Source organism: Peromyscus eremicus, chromosome 3 (assembly GCF_949786415.1).
Source record: "Peromyscus eremicus chromosome 3, PerEre_H2_v1, whole genome shotgun sequence".
In the NCBI taxonomy this organism is placed as follows: domain Eukaryota; kingdom Metazoa; phylum Chordata; class Mammalia; order Rodentia; family Cricetidae; genus Peromyscus; species Peromyscus eremicus.
The window spans coordinates 45,076,242-45,101,724 of record NC_081418.1 but is presented as its reverse complement, the minus strand read 5'-3'; the positions used below and the strand labels follow the sequence as shown (position 1 = coordinate 45,101,724).

At 38.2% G+C, this 25,483-nt stretch overlaps 1 protein-coding gene across 1 annotated transcript in view; it reads right to left on the bottom strand.

The window, feature by feature from the left end:
* The window catches only part of Exoc4 (exocyst complex component 4), a 755,612-nt gene that overhangs the window by 419,997 nt on the left and 310,132 nt on the right, over positions 1 to 25,483 (bottom strand). The gene's annotated exons all lie outside the window — the stretch shown is intronic.

The following is a 25,483-nucleotide window of genomic DNA, read 5'->3' as shown; positions in this document are numbered from 1 at the left end:
GAGAGACAGAAACAGAGAGAAGCTCTTGATATACCACTAGAACATGAACAAGGAAAAAGGTAAGACATTTTAAAAAGCACTTTCTGTATTACTCTTGAAAACAGTAATAGTCAATATCATTAATGAGTCCAACAAATGAATTTGTAACAAATGAATAAAACATTTCTGTGAGTTCAATTGGGGGGACAGTATCACTGCAGTGACAGATTGAGAAAATTGCTTGGAACACTTATAATGTGGCAAGATGAAATAAGCTTCTCTCAACTCTTAAAATAATCAATATCAAATGTATAGATGCTAGTATTGTGAACAAATACCTTGTGCCAAGTACTTAAATTAAAATAGTGACTTCCATTAAGTTACAGAAAGCAGCATGTCACAAATAACATTCTGAATGTGTCCTGGGCCTAAAATTGGCTTTCAACATTGCAAAGAATTGCAGTAAAAATAGAGTATTTTACAACGAATATCTGACTTTGGAAAAGTCATGCAGAATAACAAATATGGAATTCCTAATTGCATCAATAAAGAGCATGTTTAACTGGATCTAGGCACCAGCTGAGTGGCCTGAGTTTTCTGAACACCATTGTCACCTTGGCAGAGGTAGTCTTACAGACCAAATTCTTTACCATAGGTCTATTGTCTGTTTTTTTGTTTTGTTTGTTGATTTGGTTTGGGCTTTTTTTTTTTTTTTTTTTTTTTTTTTTTTTTTTTTGAGACAGGGTTTCTTTGTATAACACTCCTGGCTATCCTGGAACTCGATTTGTAGACCAGTCTGGCCTTGAACTCAGAGATCCACTTAACACAGCCCAGCTACAGAGGTCTATTCTTAAAGCATGATGTGCCCTAAAAATTCAGGCTGGTGCTATCACCACCCTTCAGCCTCTAAAGCAGCCTGGACCCAGCCCAGGGGTGTAGTTCAGAATCAAAGAGAAAATAACAGCAAAAACAAAACTTATCCCAAAATGCTTTACTATTTCAGTAAAGCAAGTGAATCAGGACTGGTGGTGCTATGCTCTTGTTAAAGGATGAATTTCAAATAGATCTAGGAAGAAAGGCCAAGCAAAAAAATACAACTCAAAGACAGCATCACATGGGACTCAACTTGTAGCTAAGAATAGAGGATTCCACAAAAACACCGTTTTAATCACTAGGGTATCCCTGGTACCTGGAATAGTTTTTAGAATATAATAAACATTTGCTGACCAAATACATGTGTAAATAAAATACATGTCTAGAACAAGTGAATTATGACTATAAACTGTCTATGAAAAAACAGCAGATATATTTTTAGAATAAATATGCTCAGTCAGAAATCCAGATTTTAAGAAAGAAAAGTTAAATGAATTAAATATTATTCCTAGAAAACATCATCCCAAATAGAAATTAGCTATTTATTCCAGCATAAGTTGAACAAACACCTTGCCAAGATTCCATCGCTCACATACTTTTATTCTTGGTTTCTCCACTTCTGTGATCAAGGTAGATGCCATTTCCCTGGGTATGAATTAATAAAGAAAGCACAATGGAAGGAAAAGAAATGTAATCATTAAATAACTACCATGAAAGGGAAAGTATGCTGGACTCTACAAAAACCTCCTCTAACTCTTAACTCTAAAGATATGCATGAGATATTATTACCAAACATAGAAATGAAGAAATGTAGGCTTCTGGTGGGGAACCAAAGGTACAGGGTCTGCGCAAGGATACATATGATAGGCTCAGTATTCGAACAGTCAGATGCATCCTAACCATTTTAAGTACATACAAATTCTACAACCTATTTAATTAACATCATTTTCTCTTCACAGGGACTCAGAGGTTGAAAAAGATAATGGTAATACAGAAAAACTCTAAAATATTGAACACTGAGACCAATTTTGTCGTGAGATGATACACTTATGCATTTTCCATAGAATCAAAACTAAACATATGTTGGTTATTCAGGTCAATATCTAAAAAGTCTCTTTGATTAAAGATACAAGTGAATTCAAGATAAATAATATTTTCTTTCTATGAAATGACCACACAGACATTGTATTTAGTAGAAGCATATTCAATTATCCAACTGAGGTTAGAAATACCTTTTTCCTCTCTAACACAGCCCCAAAACCAAGAACTAGACTGCACTTTCCCATCTCTCCAGACAGCCAACAGGGAATATGATGAGCACTTCATCCTCATAAGTAGCTAGGAAATGCTCTCTGGATTGCAAAGAGCATAAAGGTAGAAGAAAAGAAGTGGCAGTGTCTTTCAAAGGGACAAGTTGCTGGTTTGTTTGTTCTTTTTTTTTTTTTTTCCTATTTCTCTTTTTAAAATAAAGAAACTCAACAGCCTTCCCTTGCTTTGATTCAGGGTCAACACACTACAGCTCTACTTTCCTAGATAAAACCCTCAGAACATCTTATCTCTAGCTTCCTCATGACATGCTAACACTACGGGTGCTCCACCCCCAAAAGCCATCACCTTGGAGTTGTTCATTTTAATATCAGAGGAAAAGGACAGAATGTGGAAACAGACCAAGTCTGAAAAGTCATAAATGTTGCAGATAAAAGGAGTGGTCCCAGTATGCAAATTATAGAGAGCACCTCTCCTTCACTGCCACTCTCCTCCCATTTCCTTCCTTCATCGTGTCTCTAGATTGGTAGTCAACTATAAGTTTCAAGAATCATGAGATGAATTAGGGGCTAATATTCATGAAATACTCCCCAATGTCACATGCTTCTCATCATCCAAATCAGTCCTAACTTAATATGGACATTCAAACTCTATAAGCAAAACAGATGGCATGGTGGGTTACCACAGCAGTAGACAGAAGAAAATGGGGGTGACCTCCGTCACTCAAGATGTCATTCTTCCCTCTCGTGGGCATTAACAGTCATTTCCACACAAATCACACAATCTCCTGTGCTATATACAGCCACAACAGATGCTGAGAAATGAAACCTGCCACCCCCAATAAAGAAGAAAACGAGCATTTTGTGTGTGTGCATTATTCTTCCTTTATCAGGATTCAGGCTCCATAAATATATAATCAAATAACCAAAACCAAAGCGGAAAAAAAAAAGCTGTAATGGGAATTTTGTCATAGTGTCTCTATCACAGAGAATAAGTGTGGGGTGATGGGGCACCAGATTAGGAGTTCATGAAAACTGAAGAAATTAATTTGAAATTTCCCTGCTGAATAAAGGCTTAAGGTGAGCAGTGACTAACAAAACTCAACTTTAAGAAAAAAAAAAGATGAAGAATTTTTTAATAGCCCCTTTCTGCTTCCATGACCCTAGAGGAGGTGAAATATGTGTAATCTGGAGGACCAGGAGACAGTCTACAACATGTCAGAGTGGGGGCAAGGAAAAGAGAGAGTCAGGGTCTGGGGTAGGAACCTTTCTAGGCACAATGGGAAAAGGGGGGAAACACGATGGAAGGTTCTGGTAAGAGAAAAATTTAGGCCATTAATTAGAGATGAAGAAAGCCTTGATGAGGATGGAAGGACTTGCTACTTAAGGAAATGGAGTATGTATCAGGCTGCAGCATACAGCTGGAGTCGGGGGAGAAAAAAAAAATGGCAGGCAGCAGGCAGGTGCTTGGAATATCACCCTCCCACACTTTCCCTGACTTTAGAACCACAGGGACACCCCTCCTCTGACCTAGAAACATAGAGGAGAAGAAGCATTTGTGATGACGCCCCTAAGGAGTTTTACTGGACATCTGAAGATGAGAATGAGACAGAAAGGAAGAAGATTCCAAGGACTAAGCCCAGAAGAGAAAAAGGAAAGTCATTTGGTCTCTCACAGGACAAAAACAGACAAAAGAAAAGTAACCTCAATTAGGGACTGCATGATTGCATAAGTTACGGCAAGCAGGACACATGTCACTTATCTTGAATAAAAGTAACAGTAGAGCATGATCATGAAGCATCTGTGTTTGTTGGAAACATCTGTGAGAATAATCAGACAATTCATTTGGGAACTGCCGTAAGTAAGATGATCTCTCCCAGAATTCAGTTAGAGTACATGAAATAATTCCTATAAAGGAAAGAAAAGTGTGTCATTATTTAATTCTAGAACTGAACACATTCATCAGATGTTGTGGCACAAGCCTTTAATCCCAGCACACGAGAGGCAGAGGCAGGGGGATCTCTGTGAGTTTGAGGCTAGCCTGGTCTACAAAATAAGTTGCAGGACAGCCAATAACAATCTAGAACTGAATAATAAAAAATAAACTTTATAATAATCTAGTTAATTAAGAGACTGGGAGGGAAAGGGACCAATGCAATCACCCTATGAAGCCTTAAAGTAAAGTGAACTGGAAGATAAAGTCACTGAGATAGACATGTCCCCCTAAGATGGTCAGTAAATGCTACGTATTTTTAAGGACTGTCTTGGATTGCAAATCAAAAGAAGAAATGCATGGGTGATAAAGGGGGAAGGGGGAGGAGACATAGAGAAAGGGAGGGTTAGAAGAAGAGGGAGAGAGAACACTTTTATCATCTTCCGAACAATCAATTAAGAATTTGGGAAGTATGAGATGTCATGGAAGGAAAAATTATCAAATATATTTTAAGGTTAATAAGCCTACATCCTGATCCACCTGTAAAATGTGGTCATTGAGAAATGGCTCAAGCATAAACAGTGTGTACTACAGAGGACATAATTTTGGTTTCCAGCAGCCATATCAAGCAGCCTACAACTGCTTGTAACTCCAGCTCAGGGAATCCATGGCCCTCTTCTGGCCACCACAGACATCTAAACTCACATATGTACAGAACCCGAAATAAACCCCACAGACTCTCTCACATACACATAATTAACAAGTATAAATAAGTCATTTTTTAAAAATGTGGTCACCAAGAGGTCTTCCAGAGACAAAGTCAGAAGGATCCAGTTGTGGCAGTACTGGATGATTTGGAATGGAAAATGAAATGGCACACTCTGCAAAAGGATAAGCCACTTAACAAATGATCTCCAGTCACTGTGTGTAGTTTTAAATGTCTGATCAATAAGGCAAAAGGGAACTTCAATTGACCATCTTTGAGGAACATTTCAGTCTTAGTATCATTATCCTCCAACTCACTTTATTTCAAACCTACATAGGGAGATGGCATTGATCCATTTTCCTCTCATTCTTTTAACTAGTTTTAATGATCTTGAATCTATTAAATACATTTGAGTGGCTGGTAGGGCACAACCAGGTCAGAGGCCTCATGCCTGAAGCTAAATAACTCTGTTACTAATCAAATGTTGGGGTTCATTTACATTGTGTATTTTTAATGCTGCAGCACACATTAGCACTCAATTGTTATTTATTGTTTAATAACAGTCTATTGTATACGCATGGTACATTTAATTTATGCCAATATTCATCAACTGACCAGGGATCTCTACTTTGTAGTTAATATGAAAGATGAAGATATGAACATCCAAACACACGCACCTATGAGAAAGAATATTTTCAATTCTCTGAGCCATATGAGAATATGTTTAACCTTTAAAAAAATTTCCAGACTGTTTTCCAAAGAACCAGTGCTATGTTTTAGTTGTTTTTTGTTTTTTTGGGTTTTTTTCCTGCTTTAAATTAACTAGTTAATTAACAGAAAGGCCTAAGCATTAGAGAGTAAGAGACGGGAAGAGTTATAGTTAAAAACAAAGGAAATATCAGTAATTTGTTTTTCCTTAGAATTCCTTCCTACTAGAGCCAGCTCCCCAACCTGTCTCCTACAGCCCTGTTTCAGAAGATCACCAAGGAAGCATTACAAGGTCCAATTGATGATGAAGGCTCAGTAGCACTTTGGAACTGTCAAAAGCGAGAAACTATATGTGTTGTCTATAGTATAAACACTGTTTTGTCACCTATGACTAAAACAGGGTTTCTCTTATCTTTCGAATTTTAGATTGTGTGGTATTTTACTGTTTGCTCAGGAATTCTAAAATAAAGGAAGATGTGAAGGGCAGCAGAGTGGGATGAGGTGCCTTGATAGGCCAAGCTCAATGCAGACCTCCATGTGTGTTTGGCTGACTGGAGTCTGCTAATGATGGCTGCAGATCAGATCAGTTTTATAATACTGAGAACAAAGAAACTGAAAACAGACTGTACCCATCAGTCTTCCTTTGTCTTAAGTGGTCTGCAACATGGTTCATTGGGAATAAGAACTGAATGAATTCCAGTTCACTAAAGATTTTATGCTGGAAAATACTTTTGTTGTAATACTCAGAGACATGCCTACATCTGCTTACTCCCTAAGTGGGAAGGGAATTAATTTGAAGAAATCAACATGACAGGTACAAAGAACAATGACCCAAAATGACTGAAAGAAGAAGAGTAGATGGGGGGTCCTTTGAAAAAAATTATAGTCAAAATACAGTTGCATAAGAGTATTGTCACTTCCTGACAAAGATCATCCGTGCTGGCACTGGAACAGAATGAGCATTATTTCACAGTGCATTGGAAGTGTCTACATCAGAGAGGGATGGGTGGCTTTAAATAACTTTACCAGAACACCTACAGTTACTAAGTTTAATTAGCAAGTCAACTTTCTAGTCACTGGAGACAACAAATCTTACAAATTTCCTGGAATTAAAATCAGTCTTAGACCTAGGGAAACAACTCAGTTGATAAAATGATGCTGTGTAAGTATCAGGACACAGATGCACAGTGAAAAACAAAAAGCCAAAATTATCTTCTGGCATTCATATGCACACATCTGTGCACATATACATATATACCCACATGTGTATCCATACACAGATGAACATGAAAACACACACACAATTAAAACAAAATCAGATCCTTTCACCATAGTAGAGAAAATGCAGCAGTACCCACCCAACCACACCTTTCTCTATATAATTCTAATAGTGACAACAACCGTGGGAAGAGAGTGAAAGTTTGGGCAATGTGAGTCGATAAACATATGAAGTGTAAGTTCTGCCATCCACTGAGGAAATTTGCCAATAATATCTGTTCAACATTTATCTGAAACACTGATATATTTATCCTGAAAATTTTATTTTCCATGTGACTACTCATGATTCTTGTAAAGCTCATGGCTAAAGTTTTAATGTTTTACTTTTTATGTGATAACATTTCTATTCCAGGAATCTGCACTCATACTAAACAAAAAAGCTATTCATCACAGAATGCAATGTTAATATAAACATTTTAATATAAAACAATTGATTGGATAAACCTAAATATACAAACAAATACTTATAATTATACACACATAGATTGGGCTATTATATGACAATTAAAATGAACAAGACAAGAAATCAAGAAGAATATAAAAGGCAAGAGGCAGGATGCCCTCCCCCAAGAGGAAGGTAGATTTGTTAATATTCTGACCCATCCCTTGGAGACTTGCCCAGCGTCCTGAAGTCAAGTCCCTTTTAAAAAAGAAAACTCCCCCTCCATTCCCAGGAGGTGTGCCTCCCCCAATCTCTGCCCCTCTTTCCCTCTCTCACCTCTCTCCCTACCTTTTCTCTTTCCCTCTCCCCCATTTCTTCCCCCTACTAAAATAAAACTATTCACTGAGGCCTGCCAGCATGGCATTGTGAGGGGGCCCCAAAATAGCTTGACAATACAGTAGCCATGACAGGCTTAGGGGCCTAGACACAGCTTCTGAGACAGGCTTACAGTCAGGGAACACCCAGTTCCAGGAAAAGCCTTAAACTGATACTGCCCAGGGATCCACCCAGGGGTGAGGAAGTACCTGACATCCCAAACATTCTAACCCTTAGATAAGGTGGCCAGATGTCCTTGAGTCTAGCACACACCTATTTTTTTTTAACAGATACCCCTAGACAATTGTCAGCCAATCGGGGTCCTGGACCCTGGAAATCCCCTCACTCCCACCTCTGCTATGATAAAACAAACAAACAACAACAAAAAAAACCTCTGCCCATCTGAGCTCAGGGCTCTCACCGCTGTGTCGGACAGACAGACTGAGGGACCAAGCTCTGGAGCTTGAAATACAGGCTTTTTGCTTTTACATGCAGGATTTGGTCTCTGTGGTGGTCTTTTGGGGGTCCCCGTGATCTGGGCATAACAGCACCTGTCTCTCCCCTGCCATGGAGCACCTTGCCTCCAAACCAGCCAAGGTCCCTCCCTCACCTGTATCATTACAAGATTAACAATTGAAATCACAATACAGAAGAAGCCTGATCTTTGGAGGCTTTGAGTTTTGTTTCTGTCTTTCATCTCAGTTGAATCTGGTTATTTTTCACTGTGTGCAAGTCATGTATGTGAGGCTTGGGGGTTCATATATCCCACAGAAATTTATCGTAGTAATTCTTCAAGGCCCAGTCAGGAAACATTTACCAAAAACATCCATGCATGGCACCTTCTCCACGAAAGAGAAATAGAGACCTAAAACACATTTTAAACTAAACGTAAATTTGGAAGATTTTTCAAATCACACACACACACACACACACACACACACACACACACACACACACACACGAGACAGACAGAGACAGATTTAGTTATAAATATTCTAGAGAATCTGTTTCTTCTTCGTCGCCTCAGTAATAATTTTCTCCTTATCTCAGAAGTGTAAAGACAGTGGGAGAGCCTGGAATCTTGAAATAATCCATACTGTTTACACTGAGATTCCCAAGATGAGTAAATCCTGGGCATTTTTCTCCATTTCTTGAGCTTTACAAGTTCAGTGGTGTTGAAAAATAGCTTCAGGCTGTGTCCTCATCTTCTCTCCAGCCCATCCTTCCTTCGTCCACCAGCTTCTTTCTCCCTGTCTCCCACAGGGTCCTCCAAGAGATGGAACCTAGTGCTGAGAGTACAAGCAGTAGCAGCATGCCCAGCACAACTTTCTTGAGCTTTCTCTCTGAATTGTTTCCACTAATCCTTTCTGTTAGAATTCCTAGCCACTCCCCCAGCTACAAGACTGTGGACGTGCTGTCCAGTAGCCAGCAAGATGCTTAGTCATCCTAGAGCTTTATGTCCTACATATCCATGCACTGCATGATCACGTAATCTATGTGCATGCGTGGTGTAGCTATGTAAATCCATATACGAATGGGGAGGGTGTGTGGTGCGGACACCTATAAAAGCAGATTCCACCTATTCCTTCTCTCTCTTCCTGCACGGTCACTCCACAGGCCTATGCACACCCTTTCTATTCCCTTCCCTTAATAAACTCTTATAGTGGGTTTTGTTGTGCCTCCTGGCTTCTCTGGTATGTAAGGTAAACATCAAATAAATTAAATGTATTTTTAAAGTTTTATCCAGGGTTTTTCTGTTATGTGCCCCACCCCACCCCACCCCAAAAAGTTATTGTGTTGGTTTGAATAAGAATAGCCCCATAGGCTCATGTATTTGAATGCTTAGTCATCAGGGAGTGGCAATACTGAGGATTAGAAGGTGTGGTTTTGTTGGAGGAAGTGTGTCCATGGGGTTGGAGGGTAGGGGGGCTTTGAGTTTTCAAAAGCCCAGGCCATGCCTAGGGGCTCTCTTTCTTCTTTTTGCCTGCATATCTGAATACAGAAATTTCAACTACTTCTCCAACACCATGTCTGCCTGCACACCACCATATTCCTTCCCCATGGACTAAACCTCTGAAACTGTAAGCAAGCCCAATAGTCTACACATAACTGTACCTCAGAATGAAATTATTCCAGTGCAAGTATCTAGAAAGTCTACTCAGATGTTCCTATTGCTGGGTTTGTTTTGACCATTTCTCAGAGTAAACTTATAATTATTCTGATCATTTTAAGAAAAATAATAAAAGAGCAGAATATAGTGTTTGCCTTAAACATTATTAATTAATAGAATATGCAGAAATACAGCAACACATAATAAAACATAAGCTAAAATATTATAAAATAATCCTTTAAGAGAATAAAATTCTCCTTTTAACTTTTCTAACAAATAATTCTGTGACACTAAGAAACTGCTTACTGAGTCTGAGTGGTTCAATCTCTCTACAATAAAATAAGAAGAATTAACCATACTATGCTTTTTAATATACTTCTAGCTGAATATTGACTTTATTGATTATAGAATTCTCATTATAATTAGGTACCTTAACCGCTTTTTTTCTGAAACTACAAAAAATAGTAAAGTACCATTGTTGTGCAAAAGAAATTTATTCCAATTACTGTATATTGAAGCATCATATATAATTATTTTGTTGACAGTTTAAATGAGAATGATCTGTGCATGTTTGTTGTAGGATATTTGGGGTGCTACAGGAAAATATGGTCACTACCATTTAGAGATGATGCTTTTTATGAGATCCATTAATGATTATTAATTATGACTATTATTATGACCAGATCGTGGGGTCCCCCAAATGAGCACTAGAGAGACCTAATCCCATATGTAAAAGCAAAGATCCTTTATTTCAAGATCAGAGCTTGGTCCCTCTGTCTGTCCTATGCAGTGGTGAGAGCAGAGAGCCCCAAACCTAGGTGGTGTAGGTTTTTTATCATACCAGAGGTTGGGGTGAGGGGATTTCCAGGGTTCAGGACCCTGACATCTGTCTAGGGAGTATCTTGGTAAAAAGGGTAAATAGGTCCATGCTGGGCTCAGGAACATCTTATCTGATCTCATAGGTTGGAATGTTTGGTATGTCAGGTACATCCCCTTACATGCTGACCCATCCCTGGGTGGATCCCCTGGGTGGTGGTAGCTTATGGTTTTCCCTGGATCCAGGTGTTGCCTGTCAGTAAGCCTGTCACAGCAGCTGTGTCTGGGCTCCTATGCTTGAAATGGCAGCTGTGTGGTCAAGCTGGGCCCTCCACAATTATACTCCATTTCTTTTATGGGAAATATCTGAAGTTCATCCTACAATTATCACAAGAATTCCCTGACAGAGAAAAACAAAATAGGCAAAAATGCTAACAGGTTGTATAAATTTATTCAAAAATATTTCTGTTATTCACTCTAAAATAAGCTCCTAGACATTAAAAATAATCACTATAATCCTGGATGTTAAAAATAATCACTACAATGAACGGTTTCAGAAGAAATATGTTAAATAAGAAAATACAATTTCATTGAATTTATAATCAGTAACTCCGGATATTTGCACTTGGGGTGTACCTGTAATAAATTCAACATGAGATATAGATAAATTAAAAACTTCAATGAGTTCATGTTATGACTAGGATATAGACAAAACATATTAGAAATTACAAAGTGGGTTGGAGAGATGGCTCAGCAGTTGAGAGCACTGGCTGCTCTTCCAGAGGTCCTGAGTTCAATTCCCAGCACCCATATGGCAGCTAACAACTGCCTGTAACCTCAAGATCTGACACCCTCAGACAGATATACATTTAGGCAAAACACCAATGTATATAAAAGAATATTAAATAAATTTAAAAAAAGAAGAAATTACAAAGCTATTATAAAACAGGCAAACAAATAAAACAGACCTACAAAAAGGACAAAGGAGGAATGTGAATTTACAATTGTTTCATAGAAAAAAAAAATCACATTGCTCCTCCATAATATAGCCAGTATCTATTAGTATAATAGAACAGATTGGTCAAATGGTATATAATATGGAATTTCAAATATTGGTACTCAAGAAATACTCTGATCAGAAATAATGTCACAATCACAGAACAAAGGAGCTACAAATCAATATCTCCTAAATACATCACATAAAATTACACTCTCTTCCTGGAAATGAAGTTTTCCTTTGTATTTCTTTAAAAATTGGTTATTCTGCTCCTTAAACGCTGTTTTTCAAAAGTCGAAAATACCGAACCGGCTTTTATTAAAAGAGAATGCACAAAAGAACTATTGTTGATTTAGCTCGGGAGGAAGCAGACACAGGCACAGTGACCAACAAAAGGGCTCTGCAGAACCACAGGGGCAACTTCAGCCCAGAAGCAAATGGTCAATGGAATACAGCTTTAGTGCAAACGTTTTCATCTCAACAATCACACATAACCCTAGAAACAGAGCCAAGGAAAGTCTGAAACTAAACACTGAAATTACTAGATTACATTCAAAAGATTCCTTATGAAACACCAGCCACATACCCTACCTAGAATTCTGAGGTGATAGGAATGTCAGCATTTAGTTGCTTGTGTCTAAAACCTTGAATTTGCTTTCTATTCTACTTCATACATTCTCTCATCAAACCTGCCAGAAATCCTGTCAGACTGTTCTTCAGAATAAAAAATCCTGGTATTTCTCACCACCCTCAAACATGGTTATACCATCCTTGTTCCCATTCCATGGAGTGGTAACAAATCACTCTCTTCTCTATGATGTTCCAAAGCTTTCCTTTGTCGTTTGGAATAAAGGCTAAACCCCTTCCAATGATCTATAAAATATTCCACTCCTCCTGGCCCTGTGATTTTCTGAATTCATTTCCCATTGCTTCCCTGTCTCAGTCTGGTCCCATCACAAGGCCTCTATGTTGTTTTACACATAGCATGGACCCATCTTTCTCAGAACCCCTGCTAAGGCCATTCCTTCCCTCTGTCTAATACTGCTCTTCCTGGGAACTGGAGAGCTCACCATCTTACCTACTTCACATCTTTACTCAATTACCTCCTCCGTAAGTCCTTTCTGGACATGTAGAACAAGAGAATGCAATATAGGTAACTTCAGTTGAAATTTAAATTCATTTTCTATTAAGTGTGTATTTCCATATATCAACTACCAAATTTCCTAGAACTAAGTTCCAGAAACATAGCCATCATGACTTAAGTCAGTGGAAGAGATGACACGGGGAATCATGACCAAATCTCAACATTTATACCACCTCACAACTTGAAGACCATCAAAACCACTGAAACCATAAGATTATAGATGTCAGTGACAATTTTCCTCCCAATGATACTTAGTTTTCTCTTCTGTCAAGAAATATTTTTTAAGAAAATAATAAAATTGACCAATACTATAGGGGAAAGGCAAACATGCACTATTTAACAATTATTAGAAAACCTGCTGTATGTCATGCACTATGATAGGTACTATGAAGCTATAACCCTTATTTGTAATATTCTTGGTATTAATTTACTTTGAGGCCCGAGAAGAAGCTTTCCTCCACACCCTGGAAGTGATATTTACAAAGCAGTGAAGGATGCTGATGAGTTGACTGGAAGAGCGAGGAAAGTGTTCTAGGCAGGGGGGAGCATGTGTGAAGACCCTGGGCACACTCAAGCAAGGAAAATGGTCAATGTGGAGTAAACGAAGATGGAAAGAGAATGATAAGAAAGGAGTATGCTTGAAGGGAGGAAAGAAGCAGGGCCAGATCACACAGGGCATGGAGGTCATGCAAAGAAAAATTGCTTTTTCATCCAAAACAACAGCAACTGACATGACTGACTGGAACTACACTGTCATGTCTGCAGAACTCAGAGTAACCTCTGTACACCTCTGTACAAGACTCCACATAACTTACCCACACATAAGGAATGGCTTCAGAATGCCTTTCTATCTGTTCCAAAGCAAAGCCCCTAGAACAGGAAGTCTCTCCACAAACTAGCAAGTAGAATTTGCAGCTCTGGAGCAACCACCAAGCACAGGGAGGTAGGAGGCCCTCTCACCCTATAGCCAAGGCCCCCAGCTGCACTTCATTAGCTAATCTCCTTCACTGAAAAGTTGCAGCTATCCTATTATTAATGCCCATCACAATATCCTTAATACTCTTGCTCCCGATTCAGACCAACTTTGCTACAGTCTTCAAAACATCTCTTGGTTATACCCTGTTTTCCTCTAGGAATATCAATTATTTTCACTGGATTCTCAATTTGGATATTGACTTGCTCCCAAGCAGGAGAACTGCCAGTCAAGAAGCTTTATCATAGTCTACACTATCTAGACTATAAACATGACATAACCTACATTAGTGCAAATGGATGCAGATGGCCTTCTAAAAGTCTGGACAGTCTCTTATCCAATAGCCTCCTCTGTTTCCCTTCAGCCACCAAGTGAGCTGCAGAGAGTGCTGCCAGAGCCTCCAGCTGTGCGCAGCTGGTGAGTCAGGCTGGTGGCACCATTTCATGAAGGCTGACAAACAGTAGTAACAAAGTAAGAGAGACTCAAATCCCAGGCCTCATTCCTGCTTTTTCATCTGTTGTTTGCTTTAGAAAAATGGGCACTATAGGCATAAGCAAACAGGAGAACCTTCACATTCCCATGCCTAGACAAACAGGCTTTATCTACAAGCACTTAACTTCAGCAATTCAGACAGGGCTTCCCAATCAAAAGTTAATATGGAAGCTTCGTAGAATGTGTTAAAATATATTATGACATTTAAAATATATTATGGAAAGAAAAATTCTGTCTCACTCAAAATAACCAAAGAGAAATGAATTAAAAATACACATTAAAATGACAGAAATGCAATTTCACTTAATGATGCATGCCTATAGAGAACAAGACAAATTCCATAATTCAGATTTTTTTTTCAAAAATTGATGCCAATTCCTCATACAGCTAAAAATCAATTATTACAGAATTTAAAATTTGAAAAGAATAGTAAAACAATAAAATATACAACAAAAAAAATATATTCTCTACATGATCAAAAAAACAGAAGGGTGTTTTGTGTAGGGGGCGTGCACACAGATAACTATATCTCAGGCTATGTGCACATGGATTATCTGGTTGGATCTCAACATTGTATTCTGTGTTCTATATTCTATTTTGAATTCATATGATAAAGCAAGATAATTCAGATTCGAGGATGAAATCTTGGTCCAATAATATGAATTCAAAGATAGATGTACCTCTACATGCAAGGAAGTATTAAAGGCAAATATTTCACTTATTAATGAAGAGTCTGCCTTAAAAGATTAGCTCGTAGATAATTCTTCACAGAAGTAAGCAATACAGACATAGTGTTTTTTTGCTGCTGTTGACTTGGAGAACTCTCCATTGTTTGTTTCCTTCTTTACTCTTGAAATGGGGTCTCACCCTACAAACTAGGTTCGCCTCAAACTTTCTCTCAATCCTTCTCAGTCTCCAGGTGCTAGGATTTGAGGAGTAGGTCACATATCTAGCTAGTCATTTTTCTTCATCTTTGTAGGGTCACAAAAATATTTCAGAATTTCATATAAACCATGATTCTCTCTACTTAGAAAAATGCACAAGCACATGCGGATAAAATAATACAAACAGTGTCAGTGTTACAAATAGTCTAAGGAGCATAAACCCTGAATATGACAGGAAGAGCAAATTCAACTGTGAGAGTAAAACCTGAATGCCTCTGGTTCCTCCATGAGTCGGTTCCTTGGACCAATCTTTATGAACTTACTACAAACGACTTTTCTAATCTTTATGAACAGCAAAATAAAGATTTATGATTATCAAGGAACATTTAAATACATGTAAAACTTTTCATATTTTTCTAAAAGACATTATCAACGCTAGTTAACAACAAAATGCAAATAACTACTGTGTATTTTGCTAATCCCTACTCTAAAGAAGCTATGAAATGAATCCTAAAAGAAAAGCAGGTTTAATTAATACAGTTTCATTCTACAATTGAAAAAAATTAGTATGGAAACTGGGGAATGGTTAAGTTAGATAAATGGAACTGTTGGAAACAATTGCATTACTGCCTTCAGCTTTAAGAAATATTACCCTATGAAAAAGATAATGGGATTCTTTTCTATGGTCTTGAAAAACAAAATTAAGACGAGTAAGTTTATACCTTCAGTTAGACTGAACACCAGAGGGTAAACATAGTCTACAGCAAATTATACTTCAAAATATCTAGAAAACTCCAAGGTTAACAACAGAAATGTTGTTTGAGGATATGGAAATGTCAACTAATCTGCATTGGTCACTACTCACTGCATATTTGAGATATGTATCAAATTAACATAATTACAAATATTAAGTCTGTCAAAATAAAAACTTTAAAGGCAGAGTTGGACTTATTGAAGGAAAACATTGCTATAGCTTAGAAAGGTATAAAATAGTAATGCCTGACTTGGAAGACACTTTCCTGATAACATAGGTCCCATTTTTCCTAAGAGAGGCTGGGAGCCCATTTGTCATGATCTCAGAGAGGATAGCTAAAGCACTAATCAAATTGATAATCAATTCCAACAGTGAGGTTCCAGAATTGCCTAAAGATGCCCTTCCACCTACATATAATTAGCAAATCAAGATTATTCCCAGAGGTTTTGTAGTAGTTGACTCTTCAAATGATGTCACCATGATAAACTTTCACAGTCATGAAGCATACCAAAGGAGAAATAAACTCATAACCTATCTAATTATATCTAGTTATGTCAGGGGGAAAAAAAGCAATACTGCCCACATTAAAGAGCAGATGATTATAAAGAAACATCAAAGGTGTTTTTAAGGCCTGACAATATGGGAAAGTAAAGTAAAATTCAGGGTTCTCTCTTGTAAGTAAAGATTTTCATACTCTAACCACTAGTGTGTTGCTCAATATTTAATAGTCAGTTTTCATAGAAGGGTGAGCTCCAGATTCACAGCATTTGCTGGTATCTGTGGTGTAAATACTGCCCACCATAGTCAATTGGAAACTACCAACATGAAGTCATGGAAATCAGAGAGATGTGACTATTGGCTCAAATGGGTCAGTATGATAATGCTCTGTCACAGCAAGTGTATCTACAACTTCTCTAATGATGCTACGTGACATCATCACACCATTCCCAAAAATTCCTCCATCAATGATTTCCTCAGCAGTGCTAGAATAGAATAATCGCTCCAGGGATATTATGAATTAATAATATCAGGGAATTGTCACTGTAGGCCTGGCTGTCCTGGACTCACTCTGTAGACCAGGCTGGCCTTGTACTCATAGAGATCCGCCAGCCTCTGCCTCCTGGGTGCTGGGATTAAAGGCGTGCGCCACCATGCCAAGCAAATTAACAGCTTTATCAAGATAAAACTCATATACCCTAAAGTTTGCTCTGTTGTTGTTGTTTTCTGTCTTCTAACAGACAAGATGTACATGGTAAGTGAATTATGTCATAGTTACAAAACTGAAACTATCAAGATCAAGAATAATTTAGTTTAAATATAAAACATACCACAAGGAAAATGATAAGAGTTCTGTATTTTATATTCAAATTCAACTAATAAAATTCATTTTCTACCACATCTTTTTAATCAGTAAATCCTAAATGAAGTCAAAAGGTGTAATTTCACAAAACTTCTGTGGGATTTGGGATAAACTAAACAGTGATTAAAAATGAAGTTATCCAAAAGAGTGGTCTTATTTTTAAAAATGCAAATATAAGAATAAAATGGCATAACATGTGGCAATTGATTTGAAATAGTTCAGAAAAAATTAAAGGAAAATACAATAGGAAATGGAGTAAAAATAACATTTTGGTAATTGTGTAACAATTAAACGTAGATGAGTATGTAGAGGTTTTATACACACATGTATGCATGCACATGAGTAGGCTCATGTGTACCCACCCACATACATGCATGGCAAAGCACACACATACATATGCACTCACACTACTACCATAACTTCCGTATCTTTGAAATGCTTCCCAATGTAAGCAAATAAAGCTAATAGAAATGCACAGTTATGTTTATACAGATAATAGCTATTAATTTCCCCCAAATCACAAGTCTTTAATAAAAACACATACAAGTTGTAACATTGCATATTTAAATACTATACTTCTTTTTAAAAAAAAATATTCAACAACTGAAGGAGAGTAAGAAAATTTAACTATGTGGGCCCAAGGTAAAATGTTCTCCTAATCACAAGTACTTAAATGAAGCCACTGAGCCCTCCGTGGAGAGTCTGTACAACCCTGTAGAGATACAGATCACTATTATGCGCAATATCAACTGTGCTTCTATGAAAGTAACACCCTTCAGGTAAATACCCCACTTTAAAGCTGGCCAACAGCATATACCCACAGAGCCATGACTTGGGCAAAGCAGAAGACCATGCTAGAGTGACAGTAAGTGTCTGTATTCTGAAGCATTAGGTGTATTAAGAGTTGCTTGGGGGTGACTGGAGATAGTCTCAGAGGATGCTAAGTAAGGGATTCATCTCATTTAACATATGCCTACAGAAGCTCCCCAAATAAGCAGCATGCTAAAGACAAAGCTTTGCAACAGGAACCAGCTAGTTATAATTTATCATAAATGGAGAAAGATTTAACTTCTGGGCACAGAACAAATCATTGCTTGGCCCAGCTAGGGTCATACATCTCAGATTTTAATATTTTATTTCATCTTCATTTTCAGAGTTTTGGGGAGCAGTTGAATATTCTACTTTCTCCTTAGCCAGGGATCATGAAAATCTTTTAAAGGTCTATTTACCTCCAGCTTCGAGAAAAAGTATAAATTTCTAAGTGTTCAAGAATATATGTAAGCCGGGCGGTGGTGGCGCACGCCTTTAATCCCAGCACTCGGGAGGCAGAGCCAGGCGGATCTCTGTGAGTTCGAGGCCAGCCTGGGTTACCAAGTGAGTTCCAGGAGAGGCGCAAAGCTACACAGAGAAACCCTGTCTCGAAAAACCAAAAAAAAAAAAAAAAAAAAAAAAAAAGAATATATGTAGCCAGAAGTTTTCCTGTGTCCTGCCGGGCCAGGAGGTCCCGCAGCTGCTAATAAAATAATCATTCAGAGACTTATATTAATTACCAATTGTATGGTCTATGGCAGGCTTCTTGCTAGCTAGCTCTTATAACTTAACCCATTTCTATTCATCTGCAAGTTGCCACGTGGCCGTGGCATTACTAGTCTGCTGGCATCTTGCTGATCCTTTGGCAGCAGCTAGCTAGCATCTCTTTCCCTCTACCCTTCTTCCCTCTGTCTCTCTACTTGGATATCCTGCCTGGCTGTAAGCTTTCTTGCCATAGGCCAAAACAGCTTTATTTACTACCCAATGGGAACAGCATATATTCACAGCACACAGAAAGACATTCCACAGCAAACATATATATGTGTATATACACATATATGTATGTGTATATGTATGTATGTGTGTGTATGTATTATATATTCTTTGAACTTCTGAGGAACTGAGATGATGCTCATTGGAATCATCCCCCAGTTGTCTCAAGGGCAAGTTCTTCCATAATATTCTCAACTCATCACCAAAGTCAGTCCCAAACTCAGATAAATGTGTATAGATCAAAATAAAACCCATGGATCAGTGAAAAACTCCCAGGAAATTTTAGCATGAGATTCTGAACATCTTTAAGTGAAAGCACACTGTACTTTAAGAAACATTTTTTTTTTTTTTTACTGTTTATTTTCTTAATTTTCCCTAAGAAAAACTGGGATCTGAAGAGATAGCTCCGCAATTAAGATCACTTAACTATCCTTGTAAAGGATGCAAATTCTGTTCCTAGTACCTATGGCAGGGCATCTCACAAGCCTGTAACTCCAGTTCCAGGAAACACAACACTCTCTTGGCCTCCAAGGGCAACACACACACACACACACACACACACACACACACACACACACACAGTGAGAGGAAGAGAGAGAGAGGGAGAGAGAGAGAGAATACTAAACAGACACATATCCATAAATAAAAATAATAAAAATAATAAAAAGTAAATCTTAAAAATTTTAAGAAAAATCCTTTTATAATCTCAAAAATCCAGTAAACAGTAGTATAAAATGACTTAATAAAATAGATTTTCATGCTGGGCAGTGACAGCGCACACCTTTAATCCAAGCGCTTGGGAGGCAGAGCCAGGCGAATATCTAAGTTCAAGGCCAGCCTGAACTAAACAGAGTGAATTTCAGCACAACCGGGGCTACATAGAGAAAAGTTGTCTTGGGGAGGGGGGAGGGATCAATCTTCAGTTGCTCCAACCCGCATTTGACAGATAGTAAATGCAATTATCAAAACCATGCTGTTTGCTTTTGTTTTAGAGAAATCTCTTTTTATACTCAAGTTGTATGAGATGGTTCATTTTGTGCCAACCTGTGAACCAGAGAAGAGTAGTAGCATGGAACACTGATATTAATATGTTGACTGCAATCAGCTGAATTTGTACTGCTGATGCCTCTTAGGAGGAGTTTACAAAATGATCGGTGTCTGATCTTCTGAGAGCAAAACAGAGGAGAAGTATTAGTGTGATGAAAAAGGCTCATGCCAGTCCATTGTCACTGGTCACTCAAGCAATTGCATGTGATCTGGGAGCTCCTTTGATCACACAATAATAATTTACTTACTAAATTTCTAAGTTCAATGCCAGGAGATGAATTTAAATTCTGCTATGCTGACATTGCTTAGGTACAATGTCCCTTTTATGAGGACTAGGCTATTTGGACTCCCAGTACTATCTTGTTTAAAATCCAAATACTACATGAATTGAAAGAAGTTGTGTTTCAATGTTTCAAAACCTGATTTATTAGTTGCTCCAGTTCTATTGATTTCAGAAAGCTGCAGTACTTCCCTAGCTGCCCCAACGTGTGAGGTCCAATTTTCTCTATCATTTGATCAGCTTGTCTGACACATGTGTTGTTATTTTTTCAACTTACACAGCACTTAAAATTCATACATTTAAAAAAAAAAAAAAAAAGACCAGCCCTGTACAGCAGAAGCCTAATTAATGTATTTAAAGTAGGAAAAGTGAAAACAGAGTCTCATGGGTGAAATGGGGTCAGTTCCAGTTGTTTATAATTTTTAAAGGACTATTCAACAATGATGTTCAGAATAAAAGGATCTATAGTGATGAGGTAAGATGTTCAGGCATAGGATGAAGGACAGATGCAGAGCAACATTGTGGATAGACAAGGAGCGTGAAAATGTTGGGTGAGTGGTACTATAGCTCAGATATTTGGATACTTTCTTGTTTATGCCATAGTTCCATGGGTCAAATCCATGGCTTCCCACAGAGTATGATGCACCAACACTGAGCTATATCTTCAGCCTTAAGCCATGGATGACGACCATCCTCCAGAGGCCCACTATTAAAAACTTGGGTCACAGAGTGGTACAAGTAGAAAAAAAGAGAACCTTGAAAAGGTGGGAGCTAGTGAGAGATCCATAGATAACGGGAGACATGTTTTCAGAAGGGACTTGAGACTCTAAGCATCTCTCTCTCTCTCTCTGTCTCTCTCTCTCTGTCTCTCTCTCTCTCTCTCTCTCTCTCTCCTTGGACATGAAGTGATCAGTTTGTTTTATGACATGTTCCCTAACGTTAACATATAACAAATCTATCTGCAGAGGTAAAAGCATTGGGCCCACCTAATCATATATTTGAATCACTAAAGGAATGAGAAAAAAATTTTTTTTCTTCTTTGTAAATTAATAATCTTAGGTATTTTGTTATAGTGGCATAAAGCAAAAATATAAGTAGGCCGTTCCGGGTTGTTTGTGGCAACTGGCAAGAATTTAAAAAAAGGCTGATGAGCTGAAAGACAATAGAACTGACTCTGTTAAAGATGTAAACAATTAAAAAGCATGGGGATTACAAGAAATATGCCCAGCTCTGGGACCTTCAACTTCAGGACAGTAGTAGAGCAATGAGCAATTATCACTCATCATCTCATTCACCAAACTTAGCAGCATTAATTGACACAATTAACTATTCCCTCCTTGAAACACTTTCCTCAGTTAGCTTCCAGAACCTTATACTCTTTCAGCATCCCTAAGGTGCAAACCCTTTCCAAGGCTCTTGTTCCCCACTCATTTTTCTAGCCCTTTCCATTTTAAGTGCTCCAGGCTCAACCTTTTAACCCTTCCCCTGCTCCATCTATGCTCTATAGAAGACTTGGTTTAACCTTGGTGAGTTTAAATATCATCTATATGATAATGACTTTGCTATTTAAATTGCCAGTCCAGACCTCCTTCCTGAACCCTACATCAACATGTCCAAGTGCCTACTTAGAACTTGCACTGGAATTCAACATCTACTAATATAATTTCCTACATCAAAAAAAACAAATTCAAACATACTCCTCTCTGCCTGCTTCCTCCTCCAACAGTCACACTTACCTCACAAAAAAGACCTAAAGTTTGATTCACATTACTGTAGGGACAAATCTTTAAAACATTATGGTAAGTGGTAAAAAAAAAAAAATAGACACAGAGGTCACACAGTTTATGATCTCATTTAAACTTAATGTTCACATTAGGCAAATCCACAGAGACAGAAAATAGATTTGGTGCTCCTGTGTCTGGGGAAGGAGGGACAGGAAGTCACTATTACTAAAGGATAGGGGTGTGTCTTTTAGAAGGAACAACTAGTCTAGAATTAAACAGTGGTGACGGCTACACAACACTATAAGATGATGAAGATCATCATTTGTAAGTTCTGTCTCAGTAAAAATTCAACATAAAGTAGAACTAGGAAGATGGCAGGAGCTAGTTTTGATTACTTCTGTATCTGAGGCGTCTAACATAGTTTCTGACAACCGTGAAGACTCAGAGAATGCCTGCTTGAGAGCTAACAAATCAATTCCTAAAGTCCACACATACCTAGTCACTTACTATTTTTCATACAGCAAATCTAATGATGTGTGGACAAAATACAGAGGTAAGACCAGAAGCCCAATGTTCATCTTGAAAACAATCTCAGATGTTAGTAAAACATGGAACTAGAACAAGCAGAGAGCATTAGGAATTCAATTTTTTAATTCAAAACTCTCTCAAAGTAAAAGAGCTGCAATTATTTCAAGATTTGTATAGTACTGCAGTTGAGTTTTAAAATTATCTTTTGCAAAGCACAGAAGTATATTCTACATCATTCCAGATAGACATTACAAATCTATTTTGTACATGGTACAGTGAGAGATAACAAACACCAACATATGGTGCCACACCAAAAAGGACTTTATAATACATAACAATAGAAAAGAAATAATCATTGCCAAAAAAAGGCCAAATATAAAGGATTACCAAGTTAAATAACAAAATTATGTTGTCTTAATTCGGTAGCAACTGAGAAAAACTACATAGTAAAAAGATTATTTAGAAACTGGCATTTTTATTCAATGTGGAATATACTATCATTAAATGGAGTAACTGTGGATATTCAACCTTTTTTTAGGCAGTCATAATTCTATAATAGTTCTCAAAACCTACAGAACCCTCTAATACACACACACACACACACACACACACACACACACACACACACACACCTCCATTTTTACACACAGAAAACGCAGGAAAGAGGACCATCCTAACATCAGGGTTTTCCCCCAGATGTTCATTGCCAAGGCACAGACCATGCCTCTCAGGAAGAAAGTCCAGCTGAAAGTGAAATGGATGATTCCCTAGACTTTGCCCTGATATATCAAATTCCTCAGCCTGTTCATCCATAATCTCTCTGAGATGAATTTCTCTCCCTTCTCATCATGGCAGCTTTGTTTGGTCTGAAATTCAATCACAGAAGAATTAGGCTTCAGGAACCATTCCCATTCTAGTTCTGTAGCCACATCAGAAACCCTGGACCTCGTGTTAATTTTGTTACAGCTTTTAGTTCTCACATTTCAATGCGAAATCACTTCCCCCTGGAGAACGCCACTGATATTGGCAAGAAAGCACAAGGGGCTGCCACACAACTCAATCCCAGTAACAACCAGGAAACTCAAGCCTCAGCAGACATCAGTAATCACTGGAAAACAGCCAGAACTTTAATCACAATTCTTTCACAAACAGCCAGGGATTTCAAAATGCTGTTATTCCAGGATATGACCCTAATACAGTGCTTAATCAAAGCCATTGCCAGTACAAGAACAACCTGCAGACTTTAATGAAAACCAATTTCATAAGAGTCAGTGTGTCAGCATCATGCTGCATCCAATTTAGCAAAGCTCTAAGAGCTGTACATATCATTTATATGTACACATATATACACATTCAATAGATACAAATTTGTTTATGATTCCAAATACCACCTCTGAATAGGGGAATGTGAATGCATTCAATTACACAGATAGATATCCATGTACATACACATCACCCCACATTTAGGCATGCAGTTACACAAACAAGGCTACGCTGTCAACAAACATACTAGAAAATGTGAACACATAAAACCAGGAGCCAGCTGTGTGGGCAGGTGCAGGCTCTGGAATGAACTGCCCTGGGCCTCAGAGGATGGTATAGAGGCTTTCTTCTAAACCAAAATTTAGGACAGAGCATTTTCAGTGCCAAGTCTTGACTGGCGGTAGACACAAATCCCAGCTGTTCAGGAAGCTTGGCAGCTTGACTTAACTCTGCCATTAGTTCTATTTTAGGCAGTGTCCTGGTAAAGCAGCACAGGGCATAGTGACACCTCAGAATAGAGCAGCTGCCTCAATTGCTTCAACACAGAGAGCACAGTGGAGCAGTTCTGCATCGTGGGGAGGGGAGAACAGAAAAGGCACTGCCAGACCTCTCCATAGCTCTCCACTCACTTACACAGCTCTTCTAGTCCCTTCTCTAGAAGGGATAAGAAAAAGAAGGTAGGGGCCACAAGAGGGCAAAAGAGATGCTACCCTGAGGTACTTGGTTCATTTTTTATAGATTTCTACCATGGAATAAAAAGAACAGAGGGCTCCATGTATAACAGTTCAGAGAGATTTATAAGCTATTAGATTAGAAAGAAAGTACTCTTAATAGCTAGAGAATAGACATATCATGGGGGGGGGGAATTCTTAAAAAATGATCACAGATGACAGATTTATTAGATATTTCACCTAATCGTTCCACTAAAAATGAAGGAGGTCCCTTCTAATAGAAACACCACTGCTCTGTGTTCCAAGCACATTTAATGACACTAGCAATCACAAAGTTCAGCACTTTCATGAGCTTAAAAAGGGATCTAGCCGGGCAGTGGTGGCGCACGCCTTTAATCCCAGCATTTGGGAGGCAGAGGCAGGCGGATCTCTGTGAGTTTGAGGCCAGCCTGGGCTACCAAGTGAGTTCCAGGAACAGCGCAAAGCTACACAGAGAAATCCTGTCTTGAAAAAAAAAAGGGGGGGGGAGGATCTAGAATCAATTTACCTCTGACAGAACCACTTCAGAGGGATGGAAGAAAAAAGAACATGCATAATAAACCATTTTTAAACTTTATTTTATTGTTGTTGTTGTTGTTGTTATAGTATTTTTTGTTTTTGTTTGTTTGTTTCTTTCGTGTTTTGAGACAGGTTTCTCTGTGTAGTCCTGGCTGTCCTGGAACTCACTCTGTAGACCAGGCTGTCCTCATACTCAGAGATCTGCCTGCCTCTGCCACACAAGTGCTAGGATTAAAGGCGTGCACCACCACTGCTTGGCTTCATTTTTCAACTTTAGAAAAATGACATATAAACAGAGAAAAATAAAGTAGTGAATTGTATATTTTTATATTTCTGTGAACTAAACCCAGAACAATCTTTAGGTGATTATCCCCAGGATAACTGATTCACATCAAGCATGCTTCCTAGTGTATATTAATTTTGTATTAACCACCATAATGTATGCATAGCTGGGTGGGTGGTTCTAAAGAAGCTGTCCCTACCTTTCAGACATAGCTTTCTAATGTTAGAAAGCTAAGTCAACGGCACTTAAAGATGAACTCTACACTGGAAGAAGAGATATACGTTTTTCTGCCCAACA